Below are 12,249 nucleotides of genomic sequence, written 5' to 3'. Positions count from 1 at the left end.
TCAACTTTTATGACCTGGCTTAAGTCCAAAAATCTACGTAGTATTTTCCTCTGCACAAAGCTACTTCTTAGAGAAATGAGTTGAAAATAAATGAGTGTGAAATCCCTTTAAAATGGTATGGGAAAATAATGTTTAAGATTATTCATTAAGCTGTACACCTGAAACACTGTAAATCAACTATACGTCAATTTAGAAATATTTTAAAAGATTATTCGCTAAATATTCATCTGATACGTCTTTGCTTAACACGTATGAAATGCAAAGCAGAAGGTTAATCACTGTGGAAGGTATAAAAATAACATAGGATCCCTGCCCTCAAGAAGCTTCTGTTCCTAGGGACATCCCTGGTGGTCCAGTGGTTAACACTTCGTGCTTCAGATGCAGGGGGCACAGGTTCAAACCCTGGTCGGGCACTAAGATCTCACATGCCACTCGGCGCAGCCAAAAAAGAAAAAAAAAGAATAGGAAGTTTCCGTTCTAATAAAGGAAAGACACACATATAAACCATGATATTGCAAGCCAGAATAGGATTAAATGCCAAGTAACAGTGTAAAGAAAGACCAAAGAATTCAAACGATGGACAGATTACTTCCAACTTTACAGAAATGAGTTTTATTTTTTTTCTTGAAATGAGTTTTATGTAAGTTAAAATTAGAGAATCACAGGCAAAAAAAATGTGTAAAGGTAAACCTTAATGGACAAATACCCAGACATATGAGCCTCTCTCCATGGAAAAGCACTCATTTCACGCTGGTCCTGAGATTTGAGATTTTAAATGAACGGCCACTCCAACACTTAGGGAAAATCGACACACTGCCAATAATTTCACATACATGTACTTTTGAACAACGTAACGTTATTACCCACCTAATCTGTATGTTCCCTGCACACGTGCATATACATACAATGTGTGTATTATATTATGAAAACTACCCTGGGACTTGCCTGGTGGTGCAGTGGTTAAGAATCCGCCTGCCAATGCAGGAGACACGGGTTCAAATCCTGGTCCGGGAAGATCCCACATGCCGCGGAGCAACTAAGCCCGCACGCCACAACTACTGAGCCTGCGCTCTAGAGCCCGTAAGCCACAACTGCTGAGCCCGCGAGCACAACTACTGAAGCCCGCGTGCCTAGAGCCCATGCTCCGCAACAAGAGGAGCCACCGCAATGAGAAGCCGCGCACAACAAAGAGTAGCCCCCACTTGCCACAACTAGAGAAAGCCCGTGCGCAGCAATGAAGACACAATGCAGAGAGATTGGTTCAAGATGGTGGAGTAGAAGGACGTGCTCTCTCTCCCTCTTGCAACAACACCAGAATCACAACTGCTGAACAATCATCGAGAGGAAGACACTGGAACTCACCAAAAGAGATACCCCACATCCAAAGACAAAGGAGAAGCCACAATGAGACGGCAGGAGGGGCACAGTCAAAATAAAATCAAATCCCAAACTGCTGGGTGGGTGACTCACAAACCGAAGAACACTTATACCACAGAAGTCCACCCACTGGAGTGAAGGTTTTGAGCCCCACGTCAGGCTTCCCAAGCTGGGGGTCCGGCAACGGGAGGAGGAATTCCTAGAGAATCAGACTTTGAAGGCTAGCGGGATTTGATTGCAGGACTTCGACAGGAGTGGGGGAAACAGAGACTCCACTCTTGGAGGGCACACACAAAGTAGTGTGTGCATCGGGACCCAGGGGAAGGAGCAGTGACCCCCACAGGAGACTGAACCAGACCTACCTGCTAGCATTGGAGGGTCTCCTGCAGAGGCAGGGGGTGGCTGTGTCTCACTGTGAGGACAAGGACACTGGCAGCAGAAGTTCTGGGATGTACTCCTTGGCGTGAGCCCTCCCAGAGTCTGCCATTAGCCCCACCAAAGAGCCCAGGTAGGATCCAGTGTTGGGTTGCCTCAGGCCAACCAACCAACAGGGAGGGAACCCAGCCCCACCCATCAGCAGACAAGTGGATTAAAGTTTTACTGAGCTCTGCCCATCAGAGCAACAGCCAGCTCTACCCACCACCAGTCCCCGCCATCAGGAAACTTCCACAAGCCTCTTAGATAGCCTCATCCAGAGGGCAGACAGCAGAAGCAAGAACTACAATCCTGTAGCCTGTGGAACAAAAAACACATTCACAGAAAGATAGACAAGTTGAAAAGGGAGAGGGCTATGTACCAGATGAAGGAACAAGATAAAACCCCAGAAAAACAACTAAATGAAGTGGAGACAGGCAACCTTCCAGAAAAAGAATTCGGAATAATGATAGTGAAGATGATCCAGGACTTCGGAAAAAGAATGGAGGCAAAGATCGAGAAGATGCAAGAAATGTTTAACAAAGATCCAGAAGAATTAAAGAACAAACAAACAGAGATAAACAACACAATAACTGAAATGAAAACTACACTAGAAGGAATCAATAGCAGAATAACTGAGGCAGAAGAACGGATAAGTGACCTGGAAGACACAATGGTGGAATTCACTGCTGCGGAACAGAACAAAGAAAAAAGAATGAAAAGAAATGAAGACAGCCTAAGAGACCTCTGGGACAACATTAAACACAACAACATTCGCATTATAGGGGGTCCCAGAAGGACAAGAGAGAAAGGACCCAAGAAAATATTTGAAGAGATTATAGTCGAAAACTTCCCTAACATGGGAAAGGAAATAGCCACCCAAGTCCAGGAAGCGCAGAGAGTCCCATACAGGATAAACCCAAGGAGAAACATGCCAAGACACATAGTAATCAAATTGGCAAAAAATGAAGACAAAGAAAAATTACTGAAAGCAGCAAGGGAAAAACGACAAATAACATACAAGGGAACTCCCATAAGGTTAACAACTGATTTCTCAGCAGAAACTCTACAAGCCAGAAGGTAGTGGCATGATATACTTAAAGTGATGAAAGGGAAGAAACTACAACCAAGATTACTCTACCTGGCAAGGATCTCATTCAGATTCAATGCAGAAATCAAAAGCTTTCAGACAAGCAAAAGCTAAGAGAATTCAGCATCACCAAACCACCTCTACAACAAACGCTAAAGGAACTTCTCTAAGTGGGAAACACAAGAGAAGAAAAGGATCTACAAAAACAAAAACAAAACAATTAAGAAAATGGTAACAGAAACATACATATCGGTAATTACCTTAAACGTGAATTGATTAAATGCTCCAACCAAAAGACACAGGCTTGCTGAATGGATACAAAAACAAGACCCATATATATGCTGTCTGCAAGAGACCCACTTCAGACCTAGGGACACATTCAGACTGAAAGTGAGGGGATGGAAAAAGATATTCCATGCAAATGGAAATCAAACGAAAGCTGGAGTGGCAATACTCATATCAGACAAAATAGACTTTAAAATAAAGAATGTTACAAAAGACAAGGAAGGACGCTACATAATGATCAAGGGATCAATCCAAGAAGAAGATATAACAATTATAAATATATATGCACCCAACATAAGAGCACCTCAATACATAAAGCAACTGCTAACAGATATAAAAGAGGAAATCAACAGTAACACAATAATAGGGGGGAACTTTAACACCTCACTTACACCAATGGACAGATCATCCAAACAGAAAATTAACAAGCAACCACAAGCTTTAAATGACACAACAGACCAGATACATTTAATTGATATTTATAGGACATTCCATCCAAAAACATCAGATTACACTTTCTTCTCAAGTGCGCACGGAACATTCTCCAGGATAGATCACATCTTGGGTCACAAATCAAGCCTCAGTAAATTTAAGAAAATTGAAATCACATCAAGCATCTTTTCTGACCATAATGCTATGAGATCAGAAATCAATTACAGGGGAAAAAAATGTAAAAAACACAAACACATGGAGGCTAAACAATACATTACTAAATAACCAAGAGATCACTGAAGAAATCAAAGAGGAAATCAAAAAATACCTAGAGACAAATGACAATGACAACACGACAATCCAAAACCTATGGGATGCAGCAAAAGCAGTTCTAAGAGGGAAGTTTATAGCTATACAAGCCTACCTCAAGAAACAAGAAAAATCTCAAATAAACAATCTAACCTTAACCTGAAGGAACTAGAGAAAGAAGAACAAACAAAACCCAAAGTTAGCAAAAGGAAAGAAATCATAAAGATCAGAGCAGAAATAAATGAAACAGAAACGAAGAAGACAATAGCAAAGATCAATAAAACTAAAAGCTGGTTCTTTGAGAAGATAAAATTGATAAACCATTAGCCAGACTCATCAAGAAAAAGAGGGAGAGGACTCAAATCAACAAAATTAGAAATGAGAAAGGAGAAGTTACAACAGACACTGCAGAAACACAAAGCATCCTAAGAGACTACTACAAGCAACGCTATGCCAATAAAATGGACAACCTGAAAGAAGTGGACAAATTCTTAGAAAGGTATAACCTTCCAAGACTGAACCAGGAAAAAATAGAAAATGTTAACAGACCAATCACAAGTAATGAAATTGAAACTGTGATTAAAAATCTTCCAACAGGGCTTCCCTGGTGTCGCAGTGGTTGAGAGTCCACCTGCTGATGCAGGGGACGTGGGTTCGTGCCCCAGTCCGGGAAGATCCCACATGCCGCGGAGCGGCCGGGCCCGTGAGCCATGGCCGCTGAGCCTGCACGTCCGGAGCCTGTGCTCTGCAACCGGAGAGGCCACAACAGTGAGAGGCCCACGTACAGCAAAAAAAAAAAAAAAAAAAAAAAAATCTTCCAACAAACAGAAGTCCAGGACAAAATGGTTTCACAGGTGAATTCTATCAAACGTTTAGAGAAGAGCTAACGCCCATCCTTCTCAAACTCTTCCAAAAAATTGCAGAGGAAGGAACACTCCCAAACTCATTCTATGAGGCTACCATCACCCTGATACCAAAACCAGACAAAGATACTACAAAAAAAGAAAATTACAGACCAATATTACTGATGAATATAGATGCAAAAATCCTCAACAAAATACTAGGAAACAGAATCCAACAACACATTAAAGGGATAATACACCATGATCAAGTGGGATTTATCCCAGGGATGCAAGGATTCTTCAGTATACGCAAATCAATCAATGTGATACACCATATTAACAAATTGAAGAAGAAAAACCATATGATCATCTCAATAAATGTAGAAAAAGCTTGTGTCAAAATTCAACACCCATTTATGATAAAAACACTCCAGAAAGTGAGCATAGAGGGAGCCTACCTCAACATAATAAAGGCCATATACGACAAACCCACAGCAAACATCATTCTCAATGGTGAAAAACTGAAAGTATTTCCTCTAAGATCAGGAACAAGACAAGGATGTCCACTCTCGCCACTATTATTCAACATAGTTTTGGAAGTCGTAGCCACGGCAGTCAGAGAAGAAAAAGAAATATAAATTGGAAAAGAAGAAGGAAAACTGTCACTGTTTGCAGATGATATGATACTATACATAGAGAATCATAAAGATGCCACCAGAAAACTACTAGAGCTAATCTATGAATTTGGTAAAGTTGAAGCATACAAAATTAATGCATGGAAACCTCTTGCATTCCTATACACTAATGATGAAAAATCTGAAAGAGAAGTTAAGGAAACACTCCCATTTACCACTGCAACAAAAAGAATACAATACCTAGAAATAAACCTACCTAGGGAGACAAAAGACCTGTATGCAGAAAACTATAAGACACTGTTGAAAGCAATTAAAGGTGATACCAACAGATGGAGAGATATACCATGTTCTTGGATTGGAGGAATCAATTTTGTGAAAATGACTATACTACCCAAAGCAATCTACAGATTCAATGCAATCCCTCTCAAATTACCAACAGCATTTTTCACAGAACTAGAACAAGAAATCTTAAAATTTGTATGGAGACACAAAAGACTCCGAATAGCCAATGCAATCTTGAGGGAAAAAAATGGAGCTGGAGGAATCAGACTCCCTGACTTCAGACTACACTACAAAGCTACAGTAATCAAAACAATATGGTACTGGCACTAAAACAGAAATATAGATCAATAGAACAGGATAGAAAGCCCAGAGATAAACCCACACACCTATGGTCAACTAATCTATGACAAAGGAGGCAAGGATATTCAATGGAGAAAAGACAGTCTCTTCAATAAGTGGTGCTGGGAAAACTGGACAGCTACATGTAAAAGAATGAAATTAGGGGCTTTCCTGGTGGCACAGTGGTTGAGAGTCCGCCTGCCAATGCAGGGGACACGGGTTCGTGTCCCAGTCTGGGAAGATCCCACATGCCGCAGAGCGGCTGGGCCCGTGAGCCATGGCCGCTGAGCCTGCGCGTCTGGAGCCTGTGCTCCGCAATGGGAGAGGCCACAGCAGTGAGAAGCCCGCGTACCGCAAAAAAATAAAAATAAAAATAATGAAATTAGAACACTACCTAACACCATACACAAAAATAAACTCAAAATGGATTAGACATGTGAGACCGGACACTATAAAACTCTTAGAGGAAAACATAGGAAGAACACTCTTTGACATAAATCACAGCAAGATCTTTTTTGATCCACCTCCTAGAGTAATGGAAATAAAAACAAAAATAGAGAAATGGGACCTAATGAAACTTCAAAGCTTTTGCAAAGCTACAGACAAGACGAAATGACAACCCTCAGAATGGGAAAATATATTTGCAAACAAATCAACGGACAAAGGGTTAATTTCCAAAATATATAAACAGCTCACGCAGCTCAATATTAAGAAAACAAACAACCCAATCTAAAAATGGGCAGAAGACCTAAATAGACATTTCTCCAAAGAGGACATACAGGTGGCCAAGAAGCACATGAAAAGATGCTTAACATCACTAATTATTAGAGAAATGCAAATCAAAACTACAATGAGATATCACCTCACACCAGTTAGAATGGACATCATCAGAAAATCTACAAAGAACAAACGCTGGAAAGGGTGTGGAGAAAAGGGAACCCTCTTGCACTGTTGGTGGGAATGTAAATTGATACAGCCACTATGGAGAACAGTATGGAGGTTCCTTAAAAAAGTAAAAATAGAATTACCATACGGCCCAGCAATCTCACTACTGGGCATATACCCAGAGAAAACCATAATTCAAAAAACACATGCACCCCAGTGTTCATTGCAGCACTATTTACAAAAGCCAGGTCATGGAAGCAACCTAAATGCCCACCAACAGACAAATGGATAAAGAAGATGTGGTACATATATACAATGGAATATTACTCAGCCATAAAAAGGAATGAAATTGGGTCATTTGTAGAGACGTGGATGAATCTAGAGACTGTCATACGGAGTGAAGTAAGTCAGAAAGAGAAAAACAAATATCGTTTTTTAACGCATATATGTGGAACCTAGAAAAATCGTACAGAGGAACCAGTTTGCATGGCAGAAATAGAGACAGATGTAGAGAACAAACGTATGGACACCAAGGGGGGAAAGCAGGGGGTGAGGGTCGTGGTGTGCTGAATCGGGCGATTGGGATTGACATGTGTACACTGATGTGTATAAAATTGATGACTAATAAGAACCTACTGTATAAAAAAATAAAATAAAATTCAAAAAAAGAAAAAAAGGACTTAGGATATGTAACATCCAAATACAATGCAGAGTCCTTTACTGGATCCTGGGACAACTGAGGAAATGTGAATATGATCTGGATATTAGATAATATAAGGTATTGTTGTCAATTTTGTTAAGTGTGATAAAGTTATTGTGGTTATACAAACAGAAAAAGACATTTTTAGAGATGCACACTAAAATATTTAGGGGAGAAATGTCTGCAATTAAAATATTCTTATAAAAAAACAGATGAAGCAATTAGAGTCGAATGTTAATAAATGTTAACTATTAATCCAAAAAGTATAAAAAACAAAAAAAAAACCCAATGCAGCCAAAAATAAAAAAATAAATAAATTTATTAGAAAAAAGAAACAAAAAACTGCCCTGCCATGCAATTGCTTGTGCTTACATTTACATTTCCACCTTCATAAACCCTGGAAAGGATACTGTCCATTCCCATAAATCCTGCTCTTTCGCTCCCTCTCTCCCTCATCCCTACTTCTCCCCTGACAAGGAGCAACTTACTTGAGTGGTAAGTGGAGGAGAGAACCTGATACTTGATGACTCCACTCCTTCCTCTCTCTGCCTTTATTTAGGGAGCTGGCTGCCCACACAAAGCCTGTGTCCTCCTCTGTTCCCTGTGCGATCACATCCTCAAGGACGATGTGGCCAAGTCTGCAATTTCTGTGCTCCTGTGACTCTGGTGGGTGCGTGAACCTCATTTTGGAATTCAGTATCACAAAGCCCATTTGTCTAAGCTACTTTAAGCCACATTCTCCAGTATCAGATGGTAAAGCTGATTTATTACTGGTAAAGTAATAAAAACTGTGTGTTAATCTACACCTGCCTGACTCCTTTGCCTCATCTGCTAAAAATGGGTTCACAGCTCCACCCGGCAAGAAGGGTCAAGTTCATCAGGCCCCCTCGAAAGCCAGTATCTTGGAGCACAAATTCAGGCTCAGATATTCTGTAAGAACTCTTCCAATTCCAAAACGAAGTCCAGGACTTACACTCCTGCCTGTCTGCTGGAGGCAGACAATATGGAGACAGAACATCATAGACTCACAGATTCTAGAAGTGGAAGGAAAATAAGACTGTTGACAGCTTTTCCGTGAGCAACCTGAAACCCAGAGAAGGAAGCTAACATGGTTCTGGCAGGACCAGGGCTCAGGCGTCCTGACTCCCACCCAGTCTGGTGAGAACTTTATCTGAGGAATACCTCAGTTTTACTCAGCCTCACTCATTCCTGAAGGAGAAACAGAACAGACTGTCTCCAGAGCATGTTTCTCCAAATGATCCCTACCTTTTCCCACGCATATATGCTGACTCATGACATCACAGAAAAAGAACTGGGTATTTGGCCGTTGAAGGCAACATCACTCTTAAATACTTTTCTCTTGGTGACCTTTGCTCCATCAGAGAAAAAGCCTATTATTTCCTGTAATCACCTAGGTAACTGAAGACATGTCGGCCGATGATTCATGATCACCAACCTCAAAAGAGCCCTTAACATTGTTTCCTCTGTCGGTGACTCTGTCACTCTTGTAACTGCTCTAAGCCCCAGACAGGCATCTCTCGCACTCACAGGTGGTCCCTCCTCCTTCTCGGGCACGTTGAAGACCCCAGACAGCAATGCCCTCTCCTCCCACATCCATCTGGCCAAACCCAGCTGTATGTGTGCCCAGCCCCTCCTTCTTCCCTCCAGTTACAGCAGACATGTACCCCTCAACCCACCTCCGGCCACTCTTCCCATCATGCTCAGATCCCACGCCCCTCCCACCTTCCCAGGTAAAATGCCACCATCAGTTCTCTCTCCCCTCTCCTGTTTGCTCTGCTGGTGCCTCTCATCTGGATCCTGCCCATCGACATTCCAGCTCGAACCTCTTCCAAACAGAAAGAGAAAACACGCTCTCTCAGTGGCACACCCACTTCCACTGTGACCACATTCAGGGCCAGGTCAGATCACTCAGAGGACTAAGTACTGAGGTACTCTTTCCCACATGTAAAGCAAACAGTAAAACAACGCCCAGAAAGCCCGACAGAACTGTGAGTTTTTGGTAACGACTCCTTTAGTTCATTGTTTCCAATTGTCAAGTACTAAATTCTTTCCACATTTGCTGTTTTGCTGCTCCTACTCTGCTACGAGCTTTGTCTTAAGCACATACTCAGTCTGCTCAATGGGTAATCCAGAATGTGCCTGTTCTCTCTTATATTCACAACCAAAGGAACGGGATTTTCTATAACTTGCCGTCTTCCTCATTTCTCCTCCCACCATTGCATGTCTGGTTTCTGCCCTAATCACTCCACCAAAAGGCCTATTACTGAGCATCTAAGGCCTATCACTGACTTCTAAGCATCTAATGGGTATCTCTCAGTCCTCATCTTATTCCACCTCTCAGGAGACTTTGACCCTATTGACCTCTCGCTTTCCTTTTTGAACTACTCTCTTTTCTTAGCTTGTGCGTCTGGTTTTTCTCCTCCTTGTCTGACTGCTCCCTCTCAGTCTCCTCGTCAGACTCCTCCCTCCTCTATGAGCCTTTAAAAGTTAGAGAACCTAAGGGCTCTTTCTAGATCCTCTTCTCGTTTTACTTTATAGGCTTTCTCCAGGCAATGCCATCCAGTCCTACGGTTTCAGCTACCATGAATTTTTAGGAGAACTCTACAATTTATCATTCAAACCAGAGCATTTTTTCAGAGTAAAGGAGGGGTACTATTAGCAATTATGCCCAGACTGTTCAGGGCCAACTTGAATACATGGTCACCCTATATCTCTATGCCAATGAGCCCCAAACGTGCTTCCCCAGTGAAAACCTCTCCTCTGAGCTCCAGACTCAAAGACCGAGTTGCCCACTCACTATATGCACTTGGATTCATTAATCCACGCTTTTAACAAATACTGAGAATCTACTATAGGTCGAACACTGTTCCAGGAACTGATGATACAACAGTGAACAAAGCAGACAGAGCTCCTGTCCTCATCACACTTCAGTTCTCTTTGGGGAGAGAGGAACAAAAGTACAAATATATAAAAGCAGATATTTTTCACCATGATGAATGCTGTGGAGAAAAATCAAGTGGGAGAAGGGGACAGGGAGTGTTGGGAAGAAGACGGAACACACGCTATTTAGTGTGATCAGATAAGGCCTCGCTGAGAAGGTGATGTTTGAGAAAAAGCCTGAAAAGGGTAAAGGAGCAATGAAAGTGGACATCTGAGCAGAGGGAACAAAAGGTGCAAAATCCTGTAACTGGCAATGTGCACGGCACCCTCGAGAAACAGTGATGACACCACGTGGGTCAGGCTGAGAGAACAAGGGGAAAAGCAGGGAGATAGATCAGAATGTTAACAGGAAGCCTACACTGCATAGGGCCTGGGAGGTGACTGTAAGGATTCTGGCTCTTACTCTGAAGAAATGCGAAGCCACTGGAGGGTTCTGAGCAGAGGAATGCCACGATCTGACTTGTGTTTTTAAAATGCTGCTCTGGGCGTGGGGCTGGGAGTAGAAGTAGGGGGCCCAGTTAGAGGCCGGCACGGTAATCCAACGGGACAGTTTTGGCGGCTCTGACCAAGTTTTAGCTGTGAAACTGGTAAAAGGTGATCAGATTCCATACACATTTTGAAGATGGAGCCAAGAGAATCTGCTGATGGTTGGATATCATGTTTGAGAAGAAAAACGGAAGTCAAGGATAACCCCTGGGGTTTGGGCCAGGGTGACTAGAAAGATGACGTTTCCGTTTTCTCAGATGGAGAAAACTTCAGAAGGAGCAGGTCCAGAAACGAGGAGCAGAAACTCCCTTGGGAACATGTTAAATCTGAGATGTGCATTAGACATCCAAGAGGAGCTCTTAAGTAACCAGCTGGATATACAAGTCTAGAGCTCAGGGAGAGGTCTAGGCTGGAGATAAAAACTAGGGAGTTTTCAGATCTATACATGGTACTTAAGTCCACACACCTGGACAAGATCACTAAAGAAGTGGAGGTAGAGGAGAGGTCCAAGAAATGAGATCCAGGCACACAGGGAGGTGAGGAAGAACACGGAAAGAAGACGGGGAGGGGCATCCGGGGGGCGGGAGTAAAACCAAGAGAATGTGACACTTGAAAACCAAGAGAAGACAGTCTCAAGGCGGAAAGAGTGATTTGCTATCAAATTGATCTGTGGCATTGATATTAAATGCTACCAATGGGTCCAATAAAATAAGGGTTGAAATTGACATGGAGGTCACAGTGACCTTGATACATTCAGGATGAGTAAAGTACCAAGTATGAAAGTCTGATTAAAGTGGATGGAGAATTAGAGGAGATAATACAGAGACAGTGAATACAAACAACTCATTTGCGGAGTTTCCCTGTTAAGAGGAGGAAAGAAAATGGACATTAGCCAGAGAGAAAAGTGAGGTCAAGAGAAGATTTTGGTGGAAGAGAAGAGTGACGATGCAGGGGAGAGAGGAGAGAATTTCTGAGTGTTGCCCTTGCCCTTGGGTGGTCCCATCCTAGGAGGAAATGGGATCACAAGTGAAGAGGTTAGCCTTTGCTAGGGTAAGCTTAGTTCCTCCGTAATAAGAGAAGAAAAGGCACAAGAAATGATTACAGACACCTACAGGTGGGTAGATGTGATGGCGAGAGTTCATGGACATTCTCTTCTGATCACTTCTGCTTCTCAGTGCGGCGGGATGCAAGCCCATCCTCTTAGAGTGAGAA

The 12,249-nt window shown here is 42.3% G+C and overlaps 1 protein-coding gene across 8 annotated transcripts in view; it reads right to left on the bottom strand.

The window, feature by feature from the left end:
- The window catches only part of AKAIN1 (A-kinase anchor inhibitor 1), a 79,772-nt gene that overhangs the window by 61,583 nt on the left and 5,940 nt on the right, over positions 1–12,249 (bottom strand). The window contains exon 3 of one of the 8 annotated variants that reach the window (XR_012325336.1): positions 1–12,249. This exon is cut by the window's left edge and continues 17,177 nt beyond it. The exons of the other annotated variants lie outside the window; for them this stretch is intronic. The gene's annotated coding sequence lies outside the window, so the exon portion shown is untranslated. 8 annotated transcript variants of the gene reach the window in all.

Source organism: Tursiops truncatus, chromosome 13 (genome assembly GCF_011762595.2).
Source record: "Tursiops truncatus isolate mTurTru1 chromosome 13, mTurTru1.mat.Y, whole genome shotgun sequence".
In the NCBI taxonomy this organism is placed as follows: Eukaryota; Metazoa; Chordata; class Mammalia; order Artiodactyla; family Delphinidae; genus Tursiops; species Tursiops truncatus.
The sequence above is the reverse complement of the archived record's forward strand: the minus strand, read 5'-3'. Positions and strand labels throughout refer to the sequence as shown.